At 38.4% G+C, this 11,915-nt stretch overlaps 1 non-coding gene across 1 annotated transcript; it reads left to right on the top strand.

The window, feature by feature from the left end:
• The first annotated feature begins 796 nt into the window (after positions 1-796).
• On the top strand, positions 797-858 carry LOC128589454 (U7 small nuclear RNA). The gene has a single exon (XR_008381026.1). It is a non-coding gene; the product is annotated as a U7 small nuclear RNA (small nuclear RNA).
• The last annotated feature ends 11,057 nt before the right edge of the window (positions 859-11,915 follow it).

Genomic DNA, 11,915 nt, shown 5'->3' with positions numbered 1-11,915 from the left:
CCTCCGAGCAGGATGCACCTGCTCTGAACAGAATGGACTGAGACTACAGCCCTTTCTTCCTAGCTCATGTCTTGATCCTCTTTACTTGTGTACTTCATTTTTTACTGCAGATCACTTTTTCTTCTTTCTGATTTATGTGGCAGAAAATGACAGCCAGACTACCACTCTAAACTCCTCATGGGAGGCACTCACTCATTGAACCAGTTCATGTCAGATGTTACTGTGGACCATCACCACTGGCAATCAGGGTTAGCTTGAAGGACAAAGAAACATGAAACCGTGTTGTTGGAAGAGAGGAGGAGCAGTTTTCAGGAAAAGCTTGCTGGATAGATAAATCAGTAGGTATTTCTTGGAGAGGCTGAGCATTTGAATTGACTGGAGCATATGGTTCATTTAGAGGTTAAAAGAAATAAGTACACAAAGATATAGTTTGACTATTTAATTATTATTATTATTTTTTGAGACAGGGTCTTGGTCTGTCATCCAGGCTAGATTGCAGCGGCATCACCATAGCTCACTGTAACCTCAAAATCCTAGGCTAAAGTGACCCTTCTTCCTCAGCTTCCCAAGTAGCTGAGACTACAGATGTGTGCCACCAGGCCTGGCTCATTTTTCTATGTTTTGTAGAGAGGGGGGTCTTGCATTGGTCTCCAACTCCTGAGTTCAAGCAATCTGCCCGCCTTGTTGTCCCAAAGTGCTAGGATTACAGATGTGAGCCACTGTGCCTGGCCAGAGGCCAAATTTTAAAAAATCTTTATGTGACACTAAAGAGTTTGAAGTTTATCCTACAGATATTCATTGTTACAGCTCTTTTAGAATTTGTCTAGTAGGTTTTTCACTGCTCACTGGAAGACCTCCCCCCCATAAAAAAATTAAACAAAAAATGAAGTTTAGACATTGGGAAGTTACAGCAGTTTTTTTTTTTTTAAGTTGTGACATGATGCGATACTATTTAGAGTAATTAATCTGGAAGTGAATTAGGTAAGAACTGGGAGAAACTGGAGTAGAGCCCATTTAGGAAGAAATTGCAGGAATCCAATATGATGATAAAGGCACTTGAAGAATGTGAATAAAAATATTAGGAACAAATACTGTAAATAAAAGTCCAATTGTATTAATAAAAAAAAATATTAGGAAGGACACAGATTACTTGGACATAGTGTAAGTTTTTGTTTTTTAATCTTTGTGACATTTTTGTGATTATTATGCTACTATGGAACACAACTCAAAATAGACCACATATTTCATAGTTCATGAGGCTGAGTTGATGTAGTTCTAATAACTCGATCATGTTCATCATAGTTTCAAATTTTCTTTCTGGCTCTGTGCCCATAGCACAGTGGTTATGGCACCAGCTATGTACACTGGGGCTGGCGGGTTTGAACCTGGCCTGGGCCTGCTAAACAACAATGACAATTGCAACAAAAAATAGCCAGGCGTTGTGGGCAGGTGCTGGTAGTCCCAGCTACTTGGAAGGCTGAGGCAAGAGAATCGCTTAAGCCCAAGAATTTGAAGTTGCTATGATGCCATAGCACTCTACTGAGGGTGAAATAGTTAGACTCCATCTCAAAAATAAATAAATAAATGTGCCGTTGGTGTGCTCTCACCTACTGGGCACAATGTAGGGGTATAGGACAGACCTGAATGAAGGGCTCAACTACAACTTGGACTGTACCTAACAAATGCAAACAAATTCCCTATGTATAACAACTTTGGGGATGACTTTGGGACACCTTGTAGTTATCCACCTTTGTGGTCCCTGGGCTGTCAATTCCCCTAGACCAAACACTGATTGCTTATGAATGTTTATATCCCTGGTGCTCAGCACAATGCTTGACTTAATGTAAGTGCCCAGCTAATGTTGAATCTCTCCTATTTGATTACGGGCTTTTAAAGATACAGTTTATGTTTCTTCATATATCCTATAAAGCACTTGGAAGGGTTAATTGAACAAAAATTACTAATATGTGGGTTCCCAGCCTTTCACCTGTCTGCTGCTTTTGGATTTTTTTGATAAGAATTGGGACCAAAGGGTGTACAAAAAGAACAACAGTGCTGTGGTTGAGCGAAGAGTTCTCTGGGACTTGTACCAAAAGAAGGGAGGGATTACCTGGGATGTGTGAGGACAGTGAATGGCAGAGCATTCAAGGGAGTGTATGTGTGTGTATGTACGTATGTATGCATTTGAGACAGAGTCTCACTCTGTTGTCTTGGGTAGAGTGCCATGTCATTATAACTCACAGCAACCTCAAACTCTTGGGCTTGAGTAAAATCCTCTTGCCTCAGCCTTCCAAGTAGCTGGGACTACAGGCATGCCGCCATACCCAGCTAGTTTTTTCTATTTTTAGTATAGACAGGATCTCTGTCTTTCTCAGGCTGGTCTCAAACTCTTGAGCTCAAGCAATCCACCTGCCTCCAGCCTCCCAGAGTGCTAGGATTACAGGTGTGAGCCACTGCACCTGGGCCATACAAGGGGTTTTAAGGAAGATGTGAGAATTTACCAATCCCCCTCCCTCCTCTTACTTGATGGACACATTATGAGGGTGTACAGCACATTCCTAGGATAAAGGGCTCAATTGCCTCAACTACGCCTTGAACTTTACCTTAGAAACAAACAATGTAACTAATCAAATATCCTAGATAGCCAGCAATACGGAATTGATTAAGAAATCATAGTTCAGGCTTGGTGCCTGTAGCTTAGTGGCTGGGGCACCAGCCATATACACCAGAGCTGGTGGGTTTGAATCCAGCCTGGGCCTGCCAAACAACAATGACAACTGCAACAACAGCAACAACAACAACAAAAACAAAACAAGAAAAACAGCCAGGTGTTGTGGTGGGCACCTGTAATCCCAGCTACCTTTGAGGCTGAGGAAAGAGAATCACGTAAGCCCAAGACCTTGAGGTTGCTATGAGCTGTGATGCCACAGTATGCTACCCAGGGCGACATAGTGAGACTCTGTCTCAAAAAAAAAAAAAAAAAAGAAAGAAAGAAAAGAAAAGAAACAAAGAAATCATAGTTCAACAAAATATTTTGCTGCCATTAAAAAAACGACGTGAACTGTTGGCTCTCTTCTTGGTATTTGCACACACAAGAAAAGAACTTGCTTATTTTTGAACTCCTTTTTGTTTTTGGACTGTGATTCTTTGATGGCACTACTCTGGGATAGAACTGCAAGGGTTACAGATATATAAATTTTACAGATATATAAATTTATTTAGTAAATATCTGTGAAAGGAATGAGAAGCAATGAGAGAGCTAAAGAGAAATGACAGTGAGGGCTGGAGGAATGGAGGGAGGGCTCAGGTTCCATAGAAGAGATCCATGAATCTAAACATATCTTGATTTCTATTTTGAAACCAATACAGTTCATCTGAATTGTTTAATAATTTTCTCTGAAATTGGTGAGATCTCCACTCAGAAGGGACTGGGTGAGTTTCTGTGAGAATCAAAAGTGCTGGAGCTGGGTGACGTGGCTCACACCTGTAATCCCAGTGCTCCGGGAGACCCAGGTGAGTGGATTGCTTGAGCTCAGGAGTCGGCGACCAGCCTGAGCAAGAATAAGACCCCATTTCTACTAAAGACAGAAAAATTAGCTGGGTTTTTGGGCACATGCCTGTAGTCCCAGTAACTCTGGAGGCTGAGGCAGGAAGATCACGTGAGCCCAGGAGGTTGACTTTACAATGAGCTATGATGCCACTGCTGCCCTCTATCCAGGGACCCAGGGTGATGGAGTGAAATTCCTATCTCACAAAAAAAGCAATGGGCAACTTCATTTTTACATTAAGAAATTCAGCTGATTTTTTTACTATAAATAAAATGAACACTGGATAGTAGAATTGGTAAAAAAAAAAAAAAAAAAAAAATAGAGCATTTAGTGCCATAGAAAAACCTGAATTACCAGTTTTCAAAATTAGTTATTTTATAGTAGAGACCTATACTCTTAAAATTTGGTATTTTTATATAGAAACATCATTCCTGGGATAAATAAAAAGACATTTTTATTTATCTACTAGTGATGTAGTCAGACATTGACACTAACGTGGTATATTATGCTGAATTATACCTTGAAGTACTTTAAAATAAAATGTCAAAAGAATTCAAAAGGCAAAAGAAATAAAATTAATTCCAAGAATAAATTAATTTTTAGAATCAGGTATAACACTACTATTGTGTAATAAAATTCTGAATAAACAAATTGTGTGCATGAACAAGCTAGAGGGTTATTTTAAAGGTTTTTTTTGTAGCTTTTTCACATTTTAAGAAGTCAAGCTATTGATTACAGAGTCCATGGAATTTTAGAACAGAAAGGGACTTTTGAGATGGTCTTGTTCAAACCCCTCATTTTATAGGTGACTAAAATGTGCTATTTGGGCAGCAGTAAACCAAATAGTCCCAATGATGACTCTGCAACAGGGCAACACTCTGGCCTAACCCTTCCTTCACCAGATAATGGCAACGTACAATTGCAGAAACACAGAAAGAACGAAAGCAACATCAAAACTCGGGGTTCATTGGCATTCGTAACATCCCTTCATGCTGAGCCAACAAAACCTTGAATCAGCAAGGCAGTTGTCTTTTTTAATTGAGCTTGCCAGCTATGTGATAATGGCAGATTTAGGGACACTAGGTGATTCCACTTGAGCAGTTGTGATGGCCAGAGAAGCATTGTTCTTACCCTTATGAAAAGTCTTCATTGCCAGTTGGTTCCAGAGGAACTTCTTTCAGTGAGACTATTTCTGTCTAACCTGGGAGGGCAGACTGTTGGGTAGGACAGGCTGATATGCCATCACTGAGCCATCTCTACATTTAGAAATGGTAAGACACATGTTTGTCTCATGAAACAAATAAGTGAAGATAGAGCAAAAGCAGCTTTCAAAGGCCAGGCGTGGTGGCTCACACCTGTAATCCTAGCACTTGGGAGGCCGAGGCAGGTGGATTGCTTGAACATATGGGTTCTAGACCAGCCTGAGTCAGAGCAAGACCCTGTCTCTAAAAGTAGCTGGACTTTGTGGTGCCTCTACTCCCAGCTACTTGGGAAGCTGAGACAAGACAATCGCTTGAGCCCAGTCTGAGGTTGCTGTGAACTATGACACCATGGCACTCTACCTAGGGGGACAAAGTGAGACTCTAAGCAGCTTTCAAATAGCTGGTAGGGAGGGGTGTCCAACCTTTTCTTTTCCCGCCACACATGGAAGTAGAAGAGTTGTTTGGGGCCACAAATTAAACACACAAACACTAATGAAAGCTGAAGGGGAAAAAAAGGTACATGCATAATTTTCATGATATTCAACACCACAGATAAGCCAAATAGGCCTCAAATAATCCACATGTGGCCAGCTGGCCACAGGCTGGACGCTTCTTTAAGTGTGACTTCCTCCGTGAATCTTCCTATGCCCCCTTACTAACCCCAGCAATGGGGATTAATCGAGCAATATAGCAATGATTGGTTTACATGTCTTTCTAGACTGCTAGTATTAAGGTCCGTGAAGGTAGGGATAGTCTTATTCCTCTCTCCATATAAAACACCCACCACATAGTAGATATTACATAAATTTTTAAATTGAATATGTTGTTGTTATTGTTTGGTCTGGTAGGGCCTCATCATCTAGATCTTAATAAATATCTCTATAAAGACATTTGAAGCAGGTCTCGACACAATAATAACAACAACAAAAAAAAAATGAACATTTAAAAGTGCCTTCAGTGTGCTCTCACCTACCGGGCACAATGTAGGGGTATAGGACACACCTGAGTGAAGGGCTCAAGTATAACCTGGACTGTACCTAACAAATGCAAACAATGTAACCTAGTTGTTTTACTCTTATATCAATCTGATAGGCTGGGCACGGTGGCTCATGCCTGTAATCCTCTGGGAGGCTGTGGTGGGTGGATTGCGTGAGCTCCTGAGTTCAAGACTAGCTTGAGCCAGAGCAAGACCTCATCTCTAAAAAAATAACCTGGCGTTGTGGCAGGTGCCTGTAGTCCCAGCTACTTGGGAAGCTGAGGCATACACTGGGTGGCCTAGACACCCCCCAGAAGTTTATTTTTCCACAGTCCTGGGGGAGGGAAATCCAAGTTCATGGTACCGGCAGGGTTGGTTTCCTGGCTGTCTCTCTCCTTGGTCTGCAGGTGGCTGCCTTCTCTCTGTGTCCTCACACAGTCTATCCTCTGTGCACATGCATCCCTAGTTTTAGAGACAGGGTCTCACTCTAGCTCAAGCTTGTCTCGAACTCATAAATTCAGGTGATCCAACAGCCTTGACCTCCCAGGCGTGAGCCACCACGCCTGGCCCTCTATATCTTCATTAGAGAATTCTCTATTCTGATTTTTGCTTATTTTAAAAAATTAATAAACTTTATTTTTTAGAACAGTTTTGTTAAGTTTATAGGAAAAATGAGTAGAAAGTACATAGTTCCCATATATTCCCTTATCACCTTCCCACATTCTCACAGTTTCTGCTACCATTAACATCTTGATACAATGTGATGCATTTGTTATAACCGATGAGCCAATATCAATGCATTATTAACGTCCATAGCTTACATTAAAGTTCATTCTTTGTACTGTATATTCTGTAGTTTTGATAAATATATAATGGCATGTGTTCACCATTATAGTATCATACAGAGTAGTTTCATTGTCCAAAAATTCCCTGTGCTCTGCCTATTCATCTCCCCCACCTCTCCTTCCCCTAAACCTTGACAACCATTGATCTTTTTACTGTCTCCATAGTTTGGCCTTTTCCAGAATGTCATGTAATTGGAATCATATAGTTTATAGTCTTTTCAAATTGACTTCTTTCACTTAAATACCCATTTTATATTTCCTCAATGTGTTTTCTTTTTTTTTTTTTCCCCTCCTCAATGTGTTTTCATGGCTCAGTAGCTCATTTCCTTTTATCACTGAATAATATTCCAGTGGATGAATGTACCACAGTTTATTCACCTATTAAAGGACATCTTAGTTGTTTCTAAGTTTTGGCATTTATTAATAAGTGGCTGTAAACATTTATGGGCAGGTTTTTGTGTGTACATATGTTTCAAACCATTTGCATAAATGAATGCAATTGCTGGATCATATGGTAAGAGTATGTTTAGTTTTGTAAGAAACTGCCAAACTGTCTTCCAGAGTGGCTGTATCATCTTATATTCCCACAAGCAATGAATGGGAGTTCTTGTTTTTTCCTTTGCCCATTTAACTGGATTATTTGTCTTTTTCTTCCGAAGTTTTAGGAGACATTTTTTGTTTGTTTTTGCAGACAAGGTGTTGCTTTGTCAACTTGGCTAGAGTGCAGTGGTGTCATCATAACTCATTGCAACCTCAAACTTGAGGGCTCAAGAAAACCTCTTGCCGCAGCTCCCTGAGTAGCTAAATCTACAGGTATGTGTCACCATGCCTGGCTCATTTTTCTATTTTTTGTAGAAATGGTCTTGCTCAGGCTGGTCTTGAACTCTTGACTTCAAGTGATCCTCCCACTATGGCCTCCCAGAAGGCTAGGATTACAGGCATGAGCTATTGTGTCCAGTCAAGAGTTCTTTATATAATCTAGTTATAAGTCTCTCATCAGGTATGTGATCTACAAAATTTCTCCCAACTCTTTGAGTTGTCTTTTTATTTTCTTGTTGATGTCTTTTGAAGCATAAAAGTTTTTAAAATTTTGATGAAGTTTAATTTATCTTTTTTCTTTTGTTACATGTTCTTTCAATGTCTTGCCTAAAAAAGAGGCTTCGCCTAACCCATGGTCATGATTTATTCCTATGTTTTCTTCAAAGAGTTTTATAGTTTTAGTTCCTTAATCTACATAAAATTAATTTTTATATATGCTGTCAGTTAGGAGTCCAACTTTACTCTTTTGTATGGGGATATCCTATTGTCCCAGTTATCATGTATTGGCAAGACTGCTCTTCCACCATTGAATTGTCTTGGCAGTCTTGTTGAAATCAATTGACCATATTAGTGAGGGCTCATTTTTAGAATCTCAATTCTGTTTTATTGATCTGATTTGTATCCTCATGCCACTGTCATACTGTCTTCATTACTATAGCTGTGTAGGAAATTTTGATATTGGGAAGTGTGAGTTCTCCAATTTTGTTCTTTTGTTCAAGATTGTTTTGGCTGTTCTGGGTGCCTAGTATTTTCCATATAAATTTTAGGATTGGTTTGTCAATTTCTGCAAAGAACCAGATATGATTTTGATGGAGATTGTACTGAATCTGTACATCAATTTTGGGAGTATTGTCATCTTATAATTATTTCTATTTATGAGCACAGTATCTTTCCATTTATTTAGATCTTCTTTGATTTATTTCAACAATGTTTTGTAATTTTCAGAGAATAAATTTTATACTTAAAAGTATTACTTATTCCTAAATATTTTACTCTTGTTATGCTATTGTAAATGAAATTTTTGTCTCAGTTTCATTTTGAATTATTTATTGCTAATGTAGAGAAATACAATTGATTTTTATATATTGATCTTATATGTTGCAACCTTGCTGATTTATTACACTAACAGTTTTTAGTAGATTCATTATGATTTTCCATATATAAGATCATATAATCTGAAATGGATAAAATTTTATTTTTTCTTTTTAATCTGGATGATTTTTATTTCATTTTCTTGCTTACCTGTCTACAACTTCCAGTACAATGTTAAATGGAAGCGGTGAGAGTGGACATCTTTGTCTTGCTCCAGATGGGAAAGAAATAGCTTTCAGTCTGTCACTATTAAGTATGACATTAGGTTTTTTAAAAAAAATTATTATTATTATTTTTTAAATTTCAAGTTAATATGAGGGTACAAATTTTTAGATAACATTGTTCTCACTTTCAAGGTTAAGTTCCAGTTGTAAAAGAACCCCTAATCTAGGGGTGTGCTGTACACCCTTGCATTGTGCCCTTTAGGTGAGATCCCACCAAATGTCCTCCCTCCTTCTGCCAATAGTCTTCCCCACTCTGTATTTGTGTTTTATTGTTCATATGAGCATATAAATGTTTATATATTGGTTTCATATTAATATTGAGTACATTGGATATTTTTTTTTCCATTCTTAAGATACTTTACTAAGAAGAATGTATTTCAATTCATCCAGGTAAACATAAAAGATGAAAAGTCTCTATCTTTTTTATGGCTGACTAGTATTCCATGGTATACATGTACTACAGTTTGTTGATCTATTCATGGGTTGATGGGCATTTGGGTTGGTTAGCTGTGGCTTTTTAATGGATGCCCTTTATTAGGGGTGTCTGGGGAGAAGAGAAAAAGCAAGAAAGCAATGGAAAAAAAGAAATTGGTGGGTCTTTTATTGAAGGTCCTGTGCCCAGCATTTTTGACAAAGCCCCAGGGAGAGGATAAAAGCTGTGACTGTGCAAGGCATTCAGGAACAGAGCCAGATTGTGCCATGCTCCATACAGGCAGACTTAGTGTTCAAAATAGAAACTGATTTGAGTTGTTGAAAAATAAGTTGTATTTTTTGTTAATGCAAATTGTGAGCTGAAACTCAAAATCACTGTATTATTTGTCACTAAATAGCATTTGTATCAGGTCTTTTTTGTTCATAATATTAATGGGAATATCTGATAATAATTTTCAGTAATGTATTATTTTTGGATGCCTGTCCTGCTCAATATGTATCAACCCAGTGTCTTGGTGAATAAATTTTTAAAATGACAAAACATATTTTGGAATTAGCATTGATTTTTTTTTTTTTTTTTTTAGGGAGCCTCCTGTGGATATAACAGGGTATTTTTAATTTGATTTGGAGTCAGTGAGAAATACATTTATAGAAGAGATAATCACATTTTACATAGAAATCAATAACATTTTACCACTTAAAAACTTTTGGAAAGCCGACAGAAGAGTTAATCTTGAAAAATTCCCTTATATACATTCACAGAAAACATTTATTCATCTATATAAAATTTTAGAATACGCTTTCTTATTTTGTAGGACTGTTGTATAATCAGAAGCAGGATTTCATGCACAGTGTGGACATACATTATTGTTTTCCTACCAAAATAATTACTATAGTGCATTTTAATTATTAAAAGTCCATCTCAGTTATTGAATTTGGTCCTAGAATTCAAAACAAACTAATATTTAAAATATCATTTTTCTACATTTTCAAAAACATCCATTTTTGTGAAGCCTACAGACATTATCATATCCACGTGAGTGCTTGCTTCACTTCTTGAAAACTTCAAAAAACACTGATATTTTGTGTTGTTCTTTACTGTAAGCTGTACGTTAGAATCAACTGGGTTGCTTTTAAAAAATAACGCCAGGGCCCTAGGTACTCCTGGGGGTGGGAATCTGTCACTGGTATTCTTTAAAAGTTTCTCAATAATTTTAGTGTACGGCCTGACAGGAGATTGTTGTTTAAATAATTCCCAGAAATGGTGAATTTTATGCTATTTAAATTGTATCTCCATAATGTTGTTTCAAACAATGATCACTAGTAAATCATCACAAGAATGGAAAAGCAAGTATCCAATGTATTCAATACTAATATGAAGCCAGGAGACAAACTAATACATGCCCACACAAAAGAAAAACTCAATTTAATCCAAATTGGGGGGAGGTGGGAAGGAGAAGAAGTGAGAAGGGAAGAGGAAGGGAGATTGGCACGCTCCCCCTTAATGGCCACGATGCAAGGGCCTATGACACACCTCCTGGGTGAGGGGCACAGCTACAACACGGACCTTACCTAACAAATGCAAACTTGGTGACTTAATCATTCGTAACCTCATATTAATCTGAAATAAAAAAAAAAAGGAACAAAATGGCAAACAAAAACTAATAATCACCAAGAGATATCTAAAGCCTGCTCAAGAGATATCTAATGCCTAGTGTCCTAGGCATTCGAATTTTGGGTGCCCAACAGTACCAGTTCACCCAGGACTGAGAGACTTCTCCAAATTTAGGACTTTCAGTGCTAAAGCCGGGAAAAGGCTGGGCAAACTGAGAGAAGTGTTTACTCTGTCAGACAGAAGAGATGGGCTTTCTGGGTAGAAGAGGGCCGTTTCTCCTTCTTGGTGAAAGTTATTTGAGAAGAGACAAAGATGGTGCTAGTTTCTTGTCCTTCCAGGAGACACTCATTGTTGCTGCTTCTCCGCTCACATACTGGCTTCTGAACCCCCTCCATTGACATCACCCTCATGGAGATGACCAATAACTTTTTGGACACCAAATCCAATGCATCACCTGTGTCTCTTGCTGACCCCCTCCATTCATTCTTCCTTGCTTTCTGCGGGACAGTATCAGACTGCTCTTCCCACTCTCCTTGAACTAGTCCCATTTTCTTTACTGGCTCCACTTCTTGTTGTCCCCTAACTGTAGGCATTTTTTGTGGTTCTGTTCCTGGCTATCTTTTCTTGCCTATCCATCCTTGTTATTTCAGCTGATTTCTTTCTGTATATACTCTCTGTTGTCAGCAGCCATTATCAAGACCAGGGTAGCCTTTCCCTCTCAGTATCTACAGAACTACTGGAGTAACAGAAACGAGAGAGATAGGCTTGAAAAATCTTAGATAACTTTATTGTCTTCATGTTGAGTCCTGATATAGGGGCAGAAATGTAATATGACATATCAAGGAATTAACTTTGATAAATATTTGATAAATACATTTCTTGCCTCAATAAGTTGTAAACACTGTGAGGAACTCACTATTGTATCCCTAGCATTTAGAAAAGTGCCTGGCACATAGTAGGTATTAAAAATAATAAAGGGTGCTACATCTTCAAGTCTCTTTTATACCATAGTAAGTCACATGCCAAAATGAGTAGAGAGGGATGGGAAAGGCCTGATTGTAGACAGAGAGGTCTGCCTGGGTGTTTTCTTGAATTCTCTCAGTATCTCGTGACATACAGCATTTTACTCAGAAGCCCTGGAAAAGTTTCTGGATAGATCTAG

Source organism: Nycticebus coucang, chromosome 6 (assembly GCF_027406575.1).
Source record: "Nycticebus coucang isolate mNycCou1 chromosome 6, mNycCou1.pri, whole genome shotgun sequence".
NCBI lineage: Eukaryota > Metazoa > Chordata > Mammalia > Primates > Lorisidae > Nycticebus > Nycticebus coucang.
Note: the sequence above shows the minus strand (reverse complement) of the source record. Positions and strands in the feature narration are given on the sequence as shown.